The sequence below is a fragment of the Ruditapes philippinarum genome, unplaced genomic scaffold, assembly GCF_026571515.1.
Source record: "Ruditapes philippinarum isolate M1 unplaced genomic scaffold, ASM2657151v2 ctg363_1_1_1_1, whole genome shotgun sequence".
NCBI classification, from domain to species: Eukaryota; Metazoa; Mollusca; class Bivalvia; order Venerida; family Veneridae; genus Ruditapes; species Ruditapes philippinarum.
The window spans coordinates 492,252-512,809 of NW_026851633.1; the positions used below are offsets into that span (position 1 = coordinate 492,252).

The 20,558-nt window shown below is 38.4% G+C and overlaps 1 protein-coding gene across 2 annotated transcripts in view; it reads left to right on the top strand.

The window, feature by feature from the left end:
* Nucleotides 1-20,558, top strand: part of LOC132722763 (uncharacterized) — a 451,280-nt gene that overhangs the window by 337,029 nt on the left and 93,693 nt on the right. The window lies entirely within an intron of this gene.

Sequence of the window (20,558 nt, forward strand, 5' to 3'; positions counted from 1 at the left end):
ATATTTTCTCAAAGTTATCTTGTATCTCTTGTTTTGGTGTTTACATGATTTACATGGCCTTCTGGAGAGTGCATCTTGCATTTGCATGGCTCTTCCACTTCGGTGTACTACGGTTAAATTATACGTATTCAATTCCTGTAGCCATCGAGCAACTTGTCCTGTTGGAACTTTTTAAGGATCCCCATCCAACTGACAGCTGCATTATCAGTCCCTTAAAAGATACTTTCCCTGGCCATACAGATAAACTGTGGAAATGTTTCAAAGCCACCACAACTGCCTAGCATTTCTTTTCTGGTTACACAGTAAGACTTTTCATGCACATTCATGGCTTTGCTCAAATATGCAATTACTCTTTCTTTACCATCTTGCATTTGACTTAGCACAGCTCCAGATGAAGAATCAGAAGAATCAGTATCAAGTATTAAATGGTGCACCTAATACCGGCGATATGCAAGTATTAGGCCGTTGTAGTCAGTGCATTTTTCAACCTGCGTCGAATGACTCCTGACACTCGTTTGTCCAAATAAAACCTGACTGCTTTTCTCACACAGAGCTTGTGCAACGGTTCTAGCCACGTTGAAAAGCCTTAACAAACTTTCGGTAATTAGAAGCTAACCCAAGCAAAAACTGCGCATTTCCTTGCTGTTCCTTGTGTAGGCCAATCATGCACAGCCTTGAATAATTTTCTCAGGGTCCGTTTCAATGCCCTCCTCCTGATACGACATGGCCAAGGAAACGTACAGATTTCTGGAAGAATACACATTTGATGGTTTAAGCTTTAGTTTTGCCTCGCGAAGTCTTTCGAAAACATGCTCTAGACGACATAAAACATTGATCAACCGATTCCCCAGGAGTTTATTATATCATCCATGTATAGAAGAGATTCAACCCACTGAATTCCTCTTAAAACTGTTTCCATTAGCCTTTGGAAAGTCGACCGGTGAATTAACAAGACCAAATGCATGACACGAAAATGAAATAAACCTTGGCTACTTTGTAGAAAATGCTGTCTTCATTTTGTCTTTCTTCTTCCATTTCTATTTGCCAGAAACCACTACAAAGGTCCATGGTGTTGAAACCATTTGGAACCAGAAAGAGAATCAAAGACAATCATCTACCCTAGGTATTGGGATATGCATCTTGAACAGTCACTTCATTTAGTTTTCGGTAATCAATGCAGAATTCTAGTTTGAGCCGTCCTTTTTCGACACAAGTACACATTGGCCGAGGACCAAGGGCTGTTCGAAGGCTCGATTATTCCCTCTGTCAAAGCATTTTGTTTACTTCCTCAGATTTCAATATCACGTTTTCCATAAGGTTTGTCTTCTAACTGATTGTCGTATGGGTGGGGAACTTCCTGTGTTGATCTTATGTTTTACCATATTAGTACATCCAAGGTCATCAGAAACCTTTCGAAAAAGACGTCTTGATATTTGTTAGAGCAATGTCGCAAATTTTTCCTTGTCACTTTCTTCCAAATTTTCTTTCCCCTTGTCAAACATTGACTTTATATGATCCGGTAATAGTTATCTTGCTTGGCTTTTTCCTTGATCTTTACCCCCGCTGTACATTATTGCAGCACATGTATGAGTTTTGTCATTGTCAAAAATTCATGTCTCCTGATACTTCCTGTGTTGGATAACACTGACCTATTTCTTGACCACTTTTCAAAGTATACACAGCCTCACTCTCATTCATAACTCCTATAAATGCCCTCAATTCGATGGGGATCTAATAAACCGTTGATTAATCTTTACTTCATCTATTTGTTCACCTTTTGTCTCACTTATAAACGCAACTTCAGGAAGCATTTGGTGTCTCAATATTCTCACTGGCACTAACATGCATGTGTTTGATGGCACTTGTATGTCACTCTTAACAGTAACTCTACATACTCTATTGTTATCATCCTTCATCATCCTACATTGTATTTTATGTCCACTTCTAGTACCAAGCTCCAACGTTTCAAGGTCCCAATGTTTGATATTTCCCATTATAAAATCCTGTCCCAAAGAGGCCTGGCAATGATATATCACATACGATGAGAGTCATTTTAACTTTGAATGGTCCAAAAACCCTATTTCTACCTCTATCTGGCCATGTATTGTGATATTTGTTCCATTCACTGATTGAACATTAATTTCCTTCTATCAAGTGGATATGTGCCTTCTCCTCCGCATTGCTCATATGTTTCTTTAGATATCAAAGATGAAGTAGCGCCACTGTCAAGCAGAAAGTCTATATGATAGTTGTTCATGCTACCCCCTATATATAGTCCATTATCTTCAGAAATTTGTTTAACTTCTACCTGGCCAATTCTAAATGGCATATTATTTTTTGAATGTTGTTTCACAATGACTAGGTCGATTTCCCTCCATCTCAACCTTCGTCATCTCACGACCTAACGAGATGACGGCTTGAAGTTTTCCTGGTTCCTTAGGTGGGGTTTGTTTTGTAACCTATTCTTTTGTGGACATTGTCTCCAAAAATGATCCCTGGCCCCACATGTAAAGCACGATCTGTCATTTACAGGCTTCCTATCAGTTGTCTCAAGTTTATCCAGGCGTGCCTCTATCCACTGTATAGCTCCTTTTATAGTCTTAAGTTCTGTGTCTTCTTTGAAGTCTGCAGGTTTGACATCTCTCAACTTTTCAGAGGACTACACCTCTTATCAGTCCTGCAGATGTGGTTGCTCTCCCTAGCACATCCTCGTATCGTTCGACTATTTCTACTGCTTCCCTGATTGTTCTACAACTTTTATCCATCAGTCTACACCTCATTTCCGGTGAAAAGCTCTTGTAGAAATGTTCCAGTGCTAGCATCTCTTGAGCCACTGGATCAAGTGACACGTATGCTTTTGAGCATACAGCCTAATCTCATCTCCAAACTCGGCAACTGTTTCATTCTTTTGTCTAGTACGTGTCTGAATTCTGGATAGCCATCGGTTAGCCTGTCTTTTGCTACCAAATCTTTGTTCCAGATGATTAGTAAGAACTTGGTATGACCTTTTTTGATGTGCTAATGAGCTATAATGAAGCCTGGCCTGTCCCTTAAGTGCTGTTGCTAGGTAAAGAAGCTTCTCTTTGTCCGACCATTCTGCAAGTTCTGCACAGTCCTCAAAGTAGGCCTGGTACAAATCCCACTCTTCTTCCCCAGTATAAGGATCAGGCTTTATATTTGGTGCATGGCGTCGTACATAATGTTCCCTAGGAATGTAGCATGGTCTCTTTCATCACCCATATCTCCTGACTCATCATTCCCACCTGGATGATTCATATTGAAATTGACTTCAGAATCCGAATTCATGTTGATCTGCCATACTTAAAATAATTATTTGAGCTTCTGGTAAATAAAGATATGAAGAAATAATAAAAGAAAACACAAAGTTTTTTTTTTTTAAGTATCTTGTATTATGTAAGATATGCTAAATTCGGATCCGAACAGGTGTGCGGAATCGAACGGGTGTACGGCGTCGAACAGGTCCACGGATCCGAACAGGTGTACGGAATCGAACGGGGTGTACGGCGTCGAACAGGTCTACGGATCCGAAACAGGTGCACGGAATCGAACGGGTGTACGGCGTCGAACAGGTGCGCGGATCCGAACGTGTGCACGGCGTCGAACAGGTCCACGGATCCGAACAGGTGCACGGAAATCGAACGGGTGTACGGCGTCGAAACAGGTGCGCGGATCCGAACAGAACGGGTGTGTGGATCCAAACAGGTGTGCGACGTCGAACGGGTCTAGAACCTTTTTCTCCAAAGTTTATCTCTCTAATCCTCCCCAGTCCAAAATAATCTCTACGTCCAAAATTGGTCCGTAATTTTGAAAATATATCAAAATCCCACTTCTCTGACACCAGTGTGATGTTTTCGGGGGAAGGAAAGATAGCCGTTGTTCGAACCTAGAGGGGAAAACTCCGACCTGTGGGTGCCTTGATAGAATAATTTCAGATAAACTACAAAGAGCTTGTTTTAAGAAAAAAAAAATGATTTATTTTATTAAGTAATCTAAAGATGTGTAGTAAGATGAAGTAGAATCTATAAATAAATTATCAATAAAATGATGACTGTTAGTTATTGTTAGTAAAAGTAAATGTTAGTAAATGTTAGTTAATGTTAGTTACATTCGTTCCATCATGAACTCCAATTCAGAAAATAGGATCTACTAGGTGATGAAATAAAGCTCAGCTCTTGTAAGTTGTATCCAGTGTAGATGCCTAGTATCAACTTGTCGTAGATCTATAACGTTTAACTGAGGATTCCTATTAATTAACCAAGTAAAAAGAAACTAAGTAAAATGATTAGACTTAAATGATCTCTCCAGTGACCGAATCCAGTAAGCTGAAGGATAACACCGTACCGGCAATATATTGAAATTCCCCGCGTTAGGAACTTGTATATTATTGGGCACCTAAGCACAGCTAACGCTCTCATCCACTCAGATTGCGGAACGTCCATTTTGGCGCCAAAGCCCTCCATATCGACCAATGGCTAGCCGTTCGACTCCTACATCTAAAAGAAAATAGATCCGAACAGGCCACGACGATTTCCAATAAAATCCCCATATCTGGTTGTCTAAGTAACCAATATTATTTACCTAATTTAGTACTTTTTAACCCAAACATTCTGTTCCGGAATTGATTAAGAATTTAGTCAAAACCAAGCATGCACTGTGACGTCACAATTGACACAAAATGAAAGTAAATTAAGTTTGCATTTCCTGATAGAAATAAAGAGTCACCATGCATGTCATCAACTATTTGTAAAAGGTATATTGTCACTGAAATGTATAGTTTGTATACATGCATTTATTGCATCATATCCGTTAATTATAAATATGATAATACGAAATGTCATTAGTTTTCACGATCTGTCAAATTTTGCCGGTGTTTTTAAAAACAGCTTTCTCTGCATACCCTGAGTATCACATACCCAGTAAAACTTATCAATGTTATGGTTTTAACTGTTTAAAGCATTTGTAATTTATAATGATGTGTTACATGTGTAAGAAAGAGTTCTATAACGGTAAACAAAAGGGGGGGGGGGTATTCATATTACAATACGTACAATACAATATTGAGACGACGTGTCACGGGCAACATTTGGGTCGCTTCCTTGGAGGTCAAGGTCACAGCATGACCTTGCAGCAAAATCATGTCCGGCCCATAACGTTGTTATTTGAAGTCGGATTTTACAACTATTATAGAACTGTCGCGATTGATTATAAAGGGATTGACAATACAAACAATCGACTTACCTTCCACGTCTGGATCGTAGCCAAGCTAGGAATTGCCTAATTCTTCTGAGTATATATTACAACAATATGGCGCCCAACTGTCAGACTAAACACACTCGTTCCGGTTGGTCCGGAACCTTCCGTTAACTTCCGTCAACTCCCGTAACCAGTACCATACGGTACTACACTCCTCCCCGTCCTATTCTTTAGGAGGGGTCTGTGGCTCCAGGAAGTTAACCAAGCACTGACGCCTCTCTAGTCCAAGGGCAGACTAGAGCTTCCCGGTTCATACCGGTACTGGTACTTGACCATGATGCCAGAGGGCTGGACAACATGGCCTACTTGACTGAACCGTACCAATTTCAGCCAAGCCTCAAACCCAGACACTCAATGGCTGTCAGACACTTTAGGAAAGCTAAGGAGTTGGGACTCCTCAGCTGACAAGCTGAACATGGCTTTCAGATTGTCTTCCTGGTGTCTTTCCAGCATGGATATCAATGACAGTAGACAGCGCCATTGCAACAAAACTGTCACAGCATTACCTTTTACCTTTGGGGTGAGATCTTTGGGCAAGGGTACCCTAAGAACCTCACAGAACTCCTTCGCTGCTTTCCTGTGATTACTGGTGCAAGTTTCCTGAGAAACTGGAACACCAGCACACTCCAGGTAAGTTACCAGGTCAAACAAAGTGCTATTAGACCCCAATAACCACCTGATCACCAGCTTCAAAGCACCAATCCTTCTGTTCGTAATGCTTTCACCTGTCAAACACATTTGGAATATGCCAGGGAGGTGGGCCTCCATAGCATGTCTCTGGGTAAGATCCTCAAAACATCCCGGCACTGGGCACCGAGATCCTTGCTGGCCGCAGGGAATATCCTCTAAAATCTGTGCCAGCAACGGAACATCTACATTTTCAGGAATGGCCCTGATATCAGATGTTCGGTCTCTAACGCAACCTATACTTACCTTCTCTTCCCCTCCACTGAAGATTTGGCCTTCAGAGAGGGACTGTTGACCATGCTCACCGACCTTATTGGCAAGGACCGGCTGGCCATCTGCATCTGATTGGTTTTCATGAAAATCAATCCCGTAGATGACAGAAACCCTGGTACCCTGCTGGCCACCTAAACCGGAATCCGAAGACTCCACTGGTTTGGTTACCAACGGTACCACCTCATCTACATCTGTGAAGAACTTGACCCAATTGTATGGGCCTTTTTACAATCTTCACATCCACCACAAGGCAACTGATCCAGCCGCGCACCAGCAATTCCACCTCGGCATGTCCCACTTTGCAGTGGTATTTTTGACATTGCGTCAGCATTGGAATGCTCGCGACTCACACGATGTCTCAACACCATGTTAAACTGGGACAGCTCTTCCAGCCATCTCCCCAGTTGCCCTTGTGGCTCCCTGAAATTCATCAACCACCTCAGACTAGAATGGTCAGTCCTGACCACAAATGGTCTTCCTAGCAAGTAGTGTCGGAACTGTTTGGTGAACCGAACTACTGCTAGCAGCTCTTTCCTGGTCATGCAATAACCCTGTTGTTCCTTGGTAAGAGCACAGCTACCAAATGCAACAACTTTCTCTTGGCCCTCTTGCACCTGCAAGAGCTCTGTTCCAATCGAATCATTGGAAGCGACCGTTTCCAAGATAAATTCGTCCTGTTGATTTGGCAACGCTAACACCGGAGGTTGCGTCAACAAGCACTTCAAAGTCCTGAATGACTCTGCTTGTTCTTCGCCCCAGACAAAGTTGGCTTTGCCTGTGACGGCGTACAATGGGGCTGCTACCCTAGAGAAGTCCTTAACAAACACTCTATGATAGTTTACCAACCCCATAAACCTCTGTACCTGCTTGGCACTGTTTGGAACAGGCCAATCCTTTACCACTGCTATGTCATGTTCTGTCATAGCAATGCTGTCTTTGCCGACTTTACGGCCTAAAAACTCTACTTCTTGTTGGAAGAAGATACATTCCTTCGGCTTAAGCTTTAGCTTATGCCTCCGAAATCTCGAAAGAGCCTCCCGCAAGTTTGAGAGATGGTCCTCAAAATTGCGTCCAAGCACGATGATATCATCGAGAAATGCCAGGACTGTCTTCCATGTCAAACCTCTCAGGACTAAGTCCATTGCTCTGGCAAATGTGGCTGGGGCACCACACAAACCAAAGCCTTCTCTGATGTTCAACTGGAAGAATGCGGAGTTGGCATCCAATTTTGAAAACCAAACACTGCCAGCAAATGTGTCCATGCAATCATCGACTAAAGGCAAAGGATACACGTCTTTGACTGTAACCTTATTCAACGTCCTATAGTCTATGCAATAACGCACAGAGCCGTCATGTTTCCTAATCAAAACTGGAGCAGATGCCCATTTGGATGTGGCATCTTGTACACCCCCAGCCTTCAGCATTCCCTGAGGCTGGGCCTCTTCTTCCCCTGCAAAGCATGTTGGCTTTCGCCTCATACCTTGCTTCACAAGCTTTGCCTCCTTGGTATCTATATCACGTTCCTTATCAGTGAAGTCACCAAGGTCAAGTTCACCCTTGATGAAGACATCTTGGAACTCAATCAGCAATTGCGCTAATTGAATCCGTTGACCTTCATCAAGGCTGCCACAAGAGGTGTCATAGACCTCCTGCAGGTGTGGTGGTATTGGACCAACCGCACCTGATGTTTCAAACACTTTGCTGGGCAAAGATGTTTCAACATCACACTCATTCCTGACAACTTCACTGAAGGCATATGCCCTCCCTATCTCTGTTCCCCTCCTGACAAGGCGGTAGCTATCTGATGGATTAACAAGACACAACACAGGGGTGTTAGTGCCTTCATGTAACACTCGGGGAGCCAGATTTTTTTTCTGGTTCACTGGTTCCACGATATAGCTATGCAGGGGAGAGTGTAACCTGCATTGGACTCTCGCCACAGAGTGTGGAGGGATAACTTGTCTCTTAGACACCGTGACCTTGGATACCACAGGACTATCGGATGAATGAACATCTAGGGAGATGCGCATACCATCAAAGTAGATCTCTGCTTTGCTCATATCTAGCACAGATTTGCCAGGATCACGAAGCAAATCAAAGCCCAACAGCATTTGTTGCTCAATGGGGGCAACAAACATGTTGACCTGGTACCACTGGTGACCAACCTTCAACTTAACCGGACCGGCTACAAAGGCTGCCATAGACAATTCCCTGCCAGCCGTTTGCAGCTTGACATCCCTTATCTTTGGGGGCTTGTGCTTCAGGGAATTGTAGACCTTATCAGAAATGATGGTCACCTGGGCAGCAGTATCTACCACTGCTGTTACTTGGACATCCCCTACATGGACCCCCATGGTAAACTGGGAAGAGGAATTGACCTGACAGACAACAATAGGGTCTGGTTCGACTCCCCCCGTGCTTAATTGGCTGAAATTGGCAGCCAACCGGGATTTTTTAATTTTGCAGGTCTTGTCTGCAGACAGGGACGGGAAACGACCTACTTTTTCACCGTCCCTGTTTAACGACTTATGGTTGTCGTTAAGCTTAGGGCAATTTCTTTTGAAATGCCCTATTTCGCCACAATTGTAGCATCCGGTTGATCTGCGGGGTTGGGACAATTCTGACAAAAAGGTTTTTGTCAGTCTTTGCTCCAGGTCATTTAAGGCTTCGCTTAAATCATCAGTTGACATATCCTCTGCCTGCTGCTCCTGTGATGGCTGGGAGGCAACAGCAAAAACCTTTTCCGGTTTTTTCCGGTCACCATACATGGCTGCGTACACCTGCTGGTACTGGCGTACCATTTGTATGGCTGCATGCACAGACTTGGGTTGCTGCATGCAAACATGGAGACCGGCCTCTTTGTCAACCATACCCTGACAGAATCTGTTCACTGTTTGGACAGTGACAAACTCCTCTGGCAGCTTCTTAAAAGCTCTATAACTTAGAGTGAGCACTCGGTCAGCCCACTCATCTAGGGACTCGGTTGTCTCTTGTGCTGCATTCTGAAAACTTACCTGTGCAGCAGCTGGCAACTCATGTTGGCCAAATCGGGCAGCCAACTTGCTAACCAGCCTCTTGTAGGTAAGCTGACCTTCTTGTTCACAGACAAGCGCATAATACTCGAGCGCTTTACCATCTAAACAGCAGACAAGGCAGCTAACTTGTTCTTCATCAGTCCACTCGCCTTGTTGGACATAGCGAGTGAACTTTAAAAAGAACGGTTCCCAAGTACTCTTACCATCATATGATAAGTGTTCGGGAAAGGCAGATATCCGGTTACGAACCCTAGTACGCCTATGGGCAATTGGTGCCCTGGCGAACACAGAGTCATCACTGCAATCACTATCCACTACCTGGTCAAAACGTATGGTACGTTTAGGGGTGGTATAGTCTGGAAGTGGTAAGGTAGGGGGGTGTGTGGATTTTGACTTTTTGGCAGTAAAATCCGCAGGAGTCATCAACTTCAGATTTTTATGTGGAAAAACCTTGTCATCTGTTGCAAGGGTGCAAACAGATGACCGTTGTTGCTGCTTGTGAGCGGCCAGAACATTGGTTGCCGCTTTCACCACCTTCACCATTTCCAACCAATCATGTGCACTTGGCTGAATATCTTCCTCCTCGTCCTCATCTGTGTCTACCTCCAAGCTAGATTGGCCTAGCTTGTCAGTATTCTCAGCTGGCAGAGACATATTCTGTCTAAAGTCTATCATAGCAAGTATCTCAGGGGAGAACTTGCGACGACAGACAGCCTCTAAAATCTCCCTGGTTATAATACCAGAGCTCTCCCTCACTGCAATGAGCGCCTTGGCTAGGCTTGCACCCACATTAGGTATTGCCTGTAGCCTTTCCTCAGACGCAAAGTTAATGGCAACCAAGGGTGGTTGCACAACCTCTGCTTCCTGAGAAACTATCTCGAACTTTCCCTTTATATTGATATTCTCCATAACAACGAAAGATACCGAGAAATATTCAAGTTAAAATGTGTTTTAACTAAATAAATCTCAATATCTATCTTCTCCCCCTTTATATGGCAAAAGAGCTAAATAGAGTTTATCAAAATATATCAGTTACTGTACCAGTGGCAGCAGAACGAAAAGGAAATCCGAAAAATAAACAAATTCCAAAGAATTTGGTCCTTCCAGGCAACGTCTAACCTAAGCTGAATTCGATGGCAAATTCCCGCTTAACTACGATTATCTACGTAGAAATTCTGGTTTAAATCGTTCAAGCAGAGTGGCCCACTATGAACAAAACCAAGAATTCAGGTAGACTTCGTTCTATGAGTGCAGAATTTGAGGGCAAATTCGTACACAATCGGTAAAATTATGGACCTTTGGTAGCGTCTATCTTTCGGAACGGAATTCGTAAAAATTACCGCTGCCACCAATATAGAACTGTCGCGATTGATTATAAAGGGATTGACAATACAAACAATCGACTTACCTTCCACGTCTGGATCGTAGCCAAGCTAGGAATTGCCTAATTCTTCTGAGTATATATTACAACAATATGGCGCCCAACTGTCAGACTAAACACACTCGTTCCGGTTGGTCCGGAACCTTCCGTTAACTTCCGTCAACTCCCGTAACCAGTACCATACGGTACTACACTATTTTGCAGAAATGATCACATTATTGAGACGATGTGTCGCTCGCAACATTAGGGTTGTTTTTACACTTTGAGCTATTCGTCAGTGACATTACTCTGACACTACAGAGGTATACCTTCCTGTGTCCAAAACCTATTCGGGGAGCATCACTCGGTCCAACCAGCACTTGTTATAGTTTTTAAGCATAATATTTTGCCTCTACTTAGAAGAAAAGTGGGGCTATCCAACTCAAACTGACAAAAGTGTCATAACACATAGTTAGGGTTTGGTAAAATATACACAAAAAATGTGGGATTAAAATGCTGTAGTATTATTTAACCTTTAGCACTTTCAGTGATATCAAGAACATAGTGGGAAAGCCAATACTGTTAAATTTTGTAATGTTTGTTTGTGTATAGAATTATTAACTATTAATGGCATCAAACTTGGTATTTAGGTTAGTTTTTTTTTTCCATTTAACATGTAGTTGGGCTACTGTGTCTCCATTACATGAAGTAGAATGTAGTTGATTGTTGATAGATTAATCCGTCCATAGTATTGTTTATTTTGCAATGCAGGTATACAAATGTTAAAAAATAGTACTGCACAGAATACGTTGTCCATTTGATGTCAAAAATGCACAATGCAATAATTATTCTCTCTATTAAAGAATTGTAAAGACAAGTACTTTAAATCTATAGATTTAGAGTGAGATGTTGATTTATTTTTATATTGAATTTACATCATATATTTTTCTGAGTAGTTTTTTAAAGTAGTTAGAGAATAAAGAAATAAATACTGGAATGTGGATCAGTAGATTTACAGAGTTCAAACAGACACATGGTACCTTCTTAGGATGACGTCACTTTACCGTCATGAATGAAGTTGTAAGTTCATACTATAAGAAAAAAATGCATAATGAGAATATCAGTTTTCGTTATTTCTGTTCTGAAAATAATTGACATGTAATATGCAAGAAAAAGAATCAAACACCGGCTATTGGTGCAGACAGGAATATCTAGCTCTCGGGTAACTGTTTAGCGAAAACTCGGCAGAGCCTTGTTACCGCCGTAAACAGTTCCCCTCGAGCTAGATATTCCAGACTGTACCGGCAGCCGGTGTAAGATTCTTATAATCTCTACCAAATGTTGTATACTGAATTGAAAGCTTGGCATTTTATTTACAGGGCTAGGATTTTGTTACAATTTTTTGTGAAACTGAATCACTTCAATCAAAGTATTCATTAAATTGATAAAAATTACTGTGTTTTATTTTCTTTATACGAACAAAAGTTGTTCAGATATTACGTGAATGTTGATGGCTTTGCTGAAATTTTTGAATCAATAATTGCCTAACTCTGTTATACTGCCAGTGACATCCTGGTAGTGACATTCTGGTAGTGACATCCTGGTATGACATCCTGGTAGTGACATTCTGGTAGTGACATTCTGGTAGTGACATCCTGGTAGTGACATTCTGGTAGTGACATTCTGGTAGTGACATTCTGGTAGTGACATCCTGGTAGTGACATCCTGGTAGTGACATCCTGGTAGTGACATTCTGGTAGTGACATTCTGGTAGTGACATCCTGGTAGTGACATCCTGGTATGATGTCCTGGTAGTGACATTCTGGTAGTGACATTCTGGTAGTGACATTCTGGTAGTGACATCCTGGTAGTGACATTCTGGTAGTGACATCCTGGTATGACATCCTTGTAGTGACATTCGGGTAGTGACATTCTGGTAGTGACATCCTGGTAGTGACATTCTGGTAGTGACATCCTGGTAGTGACATTCTGGTAGTGACATTCTGGTAGTGACATCCTGGTAGTGACATTCTGGTATTGACATTCTGGTAGTGACATGGAATTCTTACAAGCTAGTTTTACTTTACATATGGTCTGTAGTTCTACTCAGATATCAGGGCAATTATAAAAACTTCTAATGGGTTAACTATGAGAATATGCTTGTGATCTTGCTGGCACTGTTATGATGAGTTCAGACATTAATGAATTTCATTATAGACAGACAGACACATAAAAGAAAATACATTGTAATTGTTTAAAAATAAAGCTGATTTCTTCTTCTTTTTTTTGAGAATTAATCATGACAAAATCATTTATACATGCGCTAAGCCATATTATTCCAGTGACAAAACTTAAATATATGCTGATAAAAGACGTCAAAACACTACTTGTATGGTAATATACTTAAGAAACTGACCAAAATTACAATCTATCCAACTAGCTTATGGAAGATTCAGTTCAAATGAGGTGCCAACTTGTGACTGCAATACATAGAAGGGCAACTGAAGTTTTTTCCCCCAACAGGATGCTGCACAATGTAGTCACCATATGACCTTTTCAGTTATAGTTTCAAATAAAACTCAACTGTATGAATTATTTCAAGTAATATATCCTTGCCACATAATGTGAAGATGGGGCTGTAACTGGAATCACTTTGTTGCCTTGGTCCATTGATTTCTTCATCCATCTCCATCATGTTTGCTCCATTACCCCTTGAATGAATTTATTCAAACTTGGCTCAAATGTTCACCTCAACAAGGTGATACACAGCCTGTGCTGTAGCTGTGCTAGCTCATGGGTCAAGGTCACACTTGAAGGTCAAATGTCAGACAATTCTGTGTGCAGGCTATAGCTATAACCTCTATATTTCTTGGACTTAGTTTAATGGTTACCTTGAAAACTAATAATAAATGCACCGTATTTAGAGATAGGGAAGGTCACTTCGTTTGGTCACATCTGTGATAGCTCTAGTTCAATCTTGACACTAAATCATCCAAACATTTCACACATATTGGATAAAAAAACTTCAAGTGAATTCTACAATGTCTGCTTCAAAAATCAAATGAAATTTACCAAACTGTTAAAAGCTGGCCATTGTTTTAATGAATAGGTTACAAAAATTACTAACTAGGAGTAGTGTTAACGTGCATTTTAATTGTAAATATATAAAATATATATCTGTAAACATTAAATGAACAAGGGAACAAGTAACAAATATCATAACATATTATGTATAAAGTTTTCAAGACATAGATTGTCAAGCTAGAATATTGTCAAGCTAGAATATTTTAGTACATGTATCATTTTAATAGTTTCAAAACAGAAAAAATGTCACAAACAATGCCAATGCCATTTCTAAATTTTCCTTTAAAAAAAAAATAATAATTTAATCCATGATATTCATATAAATATACTTTGGCAGTATGAGATTTCTTTCCAATGCACCATGTCTTCAATTAAAAGTAAATGTACCACACTTGTCAAGTAAGTTTGATTGAATTTTCCTGATGGTGTCCAGCTGTTTGGAAAACAGAAAGTTTGGCTTTACTGAAATTGACCACAATGGGACTGCTTAATTTCTTTGAGCTCAACTAAATAATAAATTAAAGAGATCTTGTTTCATCATTTATCCATATCAAGGTATTGAGAATCATCAGATTCTTGGTTTAAGAACTAATTTCATCACTCTAGAAAAACCTCCATGTACTGATGATAAGAATATACCACTTTTTACCCATATTTCAAACATATGTCAGTTTTACATATTCATTTTATCACTAAACCAAAGGGCAAACTTGGAACAGTACACATAGGTATTATCAATTTGTTGTATAATAATACTTTACACAGCATGCCTCCAGATTCATGCATATTTTGAAAATGTTTTAAAAAGTAAAATATTTTCAAGTTAACAAACAAAGTAACTTACATATTGCAAACAGCACTTTAAATCCATAAAAACAGTACCAAATAAAATGTCAAAATAAACAAAAATAGCCCTTACTGCATTAGTCATGCAGTAGAAATGTAGTGATAAGTACTGAAAAATCAGCCATACATTGCCTATAACATGTAAATTATTTATTGAATTGTAAATATTTTTACTTTCCTTAAAGTTTAAGATCATTTTTAGGTTGACTTTTGTCTGGTTCATCTGGAGGCATGCAGCTTTAAAATTTCAATATGTAAATGGCAAATTATGGCTGAACAAAACTTAAATACTAGTACCCTTTTTTAACTGTTTTCTTTCTTTACATATTTACTCTGTTATGTTTGAAAAAGGTCAATTTATGACAAAACAAACAAAAAACCCCTGCATGCTGTAGAGAAATTTAAAAAAACAACATGTGTATATAATGTTTTATAAACTGAACACATTATTGGCTGCTTAAAATTGTGATATAAAATACTATAAAATACAAAACATGTATATTTTCCAATCATATCCAAGTTTCAAAATTAGCATGCAAATCAATATACAGCTGAGTACAAAGTATTTTTAATACACATTATCATATGAAATAAACGAAAAAATAATATGTACAAGACGTGTGGTTGGAATCAGACAAATGCCCCCTAAACTGGGCCTAGTGACGGAACTAGACCTTTTATGCCCTATAAATGGCAGTTACTATAAAAAAAGAGTGTTAAAGAATAAAGGCACATTAACAAACACCTTCTCATAATCTTTGTGTGCCCAATTATTTCAAGAAGCACCATTGAATGAATGAATGAATGACAAAATTTTTGACAAGACACAACCATCAATGTACTATTTTGTTTTGACATCTAAGTAAAAGCATCACTTGTCTGTCAAACTGGTGTTTGCTTGTAACAAATTTTCCAAATGTACCTCAAAATAATGCCTAGTTATTTTAAAATATGTCACTGAATGACAGGCTTGATGACTAGACACAACCATCAATGTACTTTTATGAAATTTCACTTTAAAATTCAAAGTCTTAGTGTGACCTTGACCTTCCAGCAACAAAATGTTTGTTGTTCAAATATGACCTTGACAACTTGGCTGCTGAACTGGTTCTTATTCACAATGCAGTATATTTATAAAGAATTATTTCAAAATCTATCCATGAACAATAAATTTCTGCACATCATGTGACCATCTTTTCATAATCATGACCTTTGAGCTTAAGATGACCTTGACCTTTGAGCTAAAAACCTAATAATTAGTGACAAATCATCTTAAATTGCAACACATACATACAAGAGGATATGAACATGACAAGCGCTGTGCGATATCACGCGGTAAGTAAAAATGCGCGACGGTTAATTTTAAGATTACTTTTCATTAGGTTTTTTTGTTGTTTTTTTTTTACAAGAAAATGAAAATCCACGAATTTAAGAACCCACGAAAATGCCCGTTTTGATAAAACCACGAAATTTCATGCCCACGAATATAAGTGAATTCGCAGTATCATACAAGCATGACCTTGACCTTTGAAGGAGAGACCTAATTCTTGTGTGAGACATGTCATTATGAACACATGTATGTATAATAGTTATTCTAAAATCACATCCAAGAATAAAATAATTGATGAATGGATATACATGAAAAAGCATTTAAGCATTTAGCTTTCTGAGGCACTTTTAGCTTCACAAGGTTGAAGCGTACACAGACAGGCAAACAGTCTGCTTCAGTACTAAAAATAACAATATTTACATACACTGTATATCCAATATTCAAATTAATGTAACAAAAGAAAAAATCTAGTTAAGGCATTAACTGGTTATAATACTGATGGATTGTATAGCCTAATAAATATACAAATAACATAATACGTGTATATCACATGATAATAACCTTTACAGGTCTCTTTGATTGCTTCACATAAAACAAAGAGAAAAGTATTGGAGAGAGATTCATGAATTAACAAGATACAATAATTTTCACAAAACCAGGTTTTCTGCAATAATTGATGGGGACACAGGAGAGTATTCTTAATTATTTACATATATAAAAACAGCGGCAAGTCAAAAGACACTGACAATTTGTGCTAAGGCACTAGGTGACATTAGTCCTGCAAAAGTTTTAATGAAATCCCCCCAAAAAATGTAGAAATAGATACACACAAATTAATTTAATGCATGGAGTGAAAAATGGGCCATAATTTTGCCCAAAATGATAAAATCATTAGACCTGGGCAATGTCAGGGAACTTGGAGACAATAGTTCTATGAAACTTTGGTGGAAATCCCTTTACGGACAAGTTATTCAGAGCAGAAATTGTTCATGCAGCCCACCAACATTCAAAAATCTAATAACCAGGAATTATGAATATGATAACATAATAATTTATGAACATGATAATAACATTATCATCTATGAACATGATAATAACATAATAATCTATGAACATGATAATAACATTATCATCAGTAAACATGATGATAACATAATCACCAATGAACATGAAAATAACATTATCATATATGAACATGATAATAACATAATTGATGAACATGATAATAACATAATCATCAATGAACATGATAATAACATAATTATCTATGCACATGATAATATGTTAACATTATCATCAATGAATATGATAATAACATAATGATCTATGAATATCATGATAACATAATCATCTATGAATATGATGAAAACATAATCATCTATGAACATGATGATAACATAATCATCTATGAACATGATAATAACCTATAACATGATAATATTCTATAAACATGATAACTTTATTGTTTGATTTGGGTTTTTTACGTCACACTGACACAGTATAGGTCATTTGGCGATGTTCCAGCTTTACTGGTGGAAGAAGACCTCAGGTGCCCCTCCGTGCATTTTTTCAGGTACAAACGGGCACCTGAGTAGAACTACCGATGTTCCGTAAGCAAGCTGGATAGCTTCCTCACATGAAAGAATCCAAAGTCCCTGTTGGGAGTCGAACTCACAGCGGTGAGGGGCAAATGGTTTGAAGTCAAGGACCTTAACCACTCGGCCACGGAAGCCCCTTAAATAATAACTTAATAATTTATGAACATAACAATAACATAATAATGATCTATGAACACAAACATTACACTTTTCAAGTGATGTTTTTCAAAATATATTGCTGCCTAAATATTATACAGTTATTTATTTATGGCTCTCTGTCAGACTTTGTTGTAACAAGTAACAACTTGTCTTAGTAAATGGAAAACATTATAGTTTTGAAGCAACAATTACATCATAATTTAATTTATTTAAAAAATTAAAAATGATGCCTTACATAAAGGGAAAATTTTTTTAAGTCAAAACCATATTTTAAAAAAGAACCCTTCAATGAAATGTTTTTATTTTTTTTTGGCCTTTCGGAAAAAAACATTGGTTTTTCATTTTTCTCAGCACATTTTTTTGTGCGGGGGGTTTTTTTTCTATGAAGTCCCTGGTTTTTTTGCCCAGCTAGAGAACTCTTGTTTACTGGGGGACGGTTTATTGTTGAAATTTCCACCTTGCCTCAAATAAACCCTCCTTCCGTCGGCAAAACATCCCATTATTAAATTTGGGCGGGTTTTTTTACGGGGTCATGAATGAAAAAAGCTTTTTAATTTCCCAAAAACTGGAATTTTACTGGGGGCCCTAAAATTTTGTCCAAAGACATAAATAAATCGTGTTGAGTTTTCTGTGTAAAGTACATTTCTGAAATGTTTCAAAGTTTCATAGTCTAACGTAACTTTGATAGTAGTCAACATTTATATGACAGGAAGTCACATGAAACTGAAAAAGTATTTAATGTTTGAAGTGATTAACTTGGACAGTTCTTGAGAAGTGACCTAAGGAAATAAAAATAAGTCAAGGGGCATAGCTTAAATATGAATTGTAGAAATATCTGCTTAACTGAAAAGGTGTCATGTTTTGAAAGTTTATTTGACAGTTACTCAGAAAATGGACCTTAATAAAAAGGTTAACCAGGGCTAAAAAACTAAGTTGAACAAGAGGGCCAAGATGGCCCTAGAACGCTCACCTTACCAATTGAACTCATCAGAGCAATTACCTGACCAAGTTTGATGAGAATTGAGTCAAAAATGAGAACCCTAGAGTGTTAACAAAGTTTTTTCAATATTTGGGCAGTGTGACCTAATTTTTTGACCCCAGGGTTACCCATAACAACTTGCAAAAAAATATTAAAAAAATTTAGAAAAATTTACAGAATCTGGAAAAAACGTGCCACTAAGGGGAAATTTTTTCCATTTTTTTGCTCCGTTCCCTTTTTTATTGAGATGACCTGTTCAACTCATCGAGCAAAAAAACTAGGAAAGCTCTGACCAATTTTGATGATAATTGAGAAAAAAATGCCCACTGGATTTAACAAGGTTTTTCCAAAATTTTTGGGGGGTTTTACCTATTTTTTACCCCCGGTGACCCATTTTCGAATTTGCCCAAAAATCATGAAACAAACTTCGACAATTTCCAGGAATTGGATCAAAACATACCCAATAAAGTGTAAAAAAATTTTTCTATATTTAGCCCCTGTGACTAGTTTTCATCTGAGATGACCCATTTTTAATCATCCAAGCAATTCCTAGACAACACCCGAAAAATTTTGATATGATTGAAAAATGCTCTAGAGGTAACAAAAAAAATCTGGACGGTTTAAAGATCCAAAAAGCCCCCCTGAGCCCCGGTGAGCTAAAGGCAAAACTTTCCAAAAAAAATTTAAAATTATCTGCATTTTTGAAAATGGATCCTTTTAAAAAATTAAAACACACAAAATTAAGTGAAAAACTTTTAAAATTTCTGAGAAATGGACCCTTAACGAAAGATTTAACCAAAAGGGGTCAACACTAAAAGAGAAAAGTGAGTTAAAAAAAAAATGATACAAATTTAAAAAAAGTTACTAAATTTTTAAAATTTTCCTTGTTCATTTTGGTCGAGGGGATTTTTGAGAAAAAGCTTCTTTTTATGGGCCCGCCCTAGGTTTACCAAACACATGTTTACTTCTTTTCCATTTAACAAAAAGTCTCCGAAAACCCCGAAACAAAAAAACTTGGGAACTTTTTTAAAAAATATACTTCACCCCTCAAACCCGGGGGTGATAAAGACTTATGATAAGTTTAAAAATCTTTTATAGTTCAAAAAAGTTCGAACTTATAGTAAACATTTTTTTACCCATTCTGGAATTAATCATAGTGGATAGTGGTTCATTAGGACATAGTTTTTACCCCGAGGACCAAACCCTTACCCTGGGGTTTAAGGATCACCTTAACATAAAATCAACCACTCCCACCCAAATGAGCGAGTATGCAGTACCCAAAGCAAAAAAGGCTATTAAATTTTGGGCATTCTTGAACCTATCCTTTTATTCAGTTTTACAAAAAACCCCCATAAACAAAAACTTACATTATAGTTGATTTATTATGGTACAACTGTAGACCGAACCCCCAGTTTTGACTGATTCTACGTTAAGTTTCTACTTTCCCTACAATTTAAAACCCGTCCCCCCACCAGATTACGCCACTCCCGTGGGTAAGAAGAAAAAAAGATGCTCAGGGTTTTTAAGCCTGATTTTAATGAAAAATGCTAATAAAGGGGAATTCATTCTCTAGTGGAAGACATAAAGGCCCCTTGCATTATTTTTATAAATTCCCAAATAAGGTTTAAAACAACATTTCATGTTTACATGAAAATTTTCCTCTGCTTGACATCACAGGGACCTAATTGTATCCAAAAAACCCGATTCCTATTTTGAAAATTTTTGGCCCAAATATACTAAACTTGAAAGCCCCGAAACGTTTTCCCCTACCTAAATTGACCGTGTTTTGAACCTGGTCAAAGTCAACAAAATACCCTTTTATGGTGGGGAACGGCATATTTAGTTTTCAAAAAGGGTTCCCTGAATTAAAAAAAATGGAAAACTGCCTCCTGCCAGGGGGGAAATACCAAAAACAACCCGTATTTTTAAATGG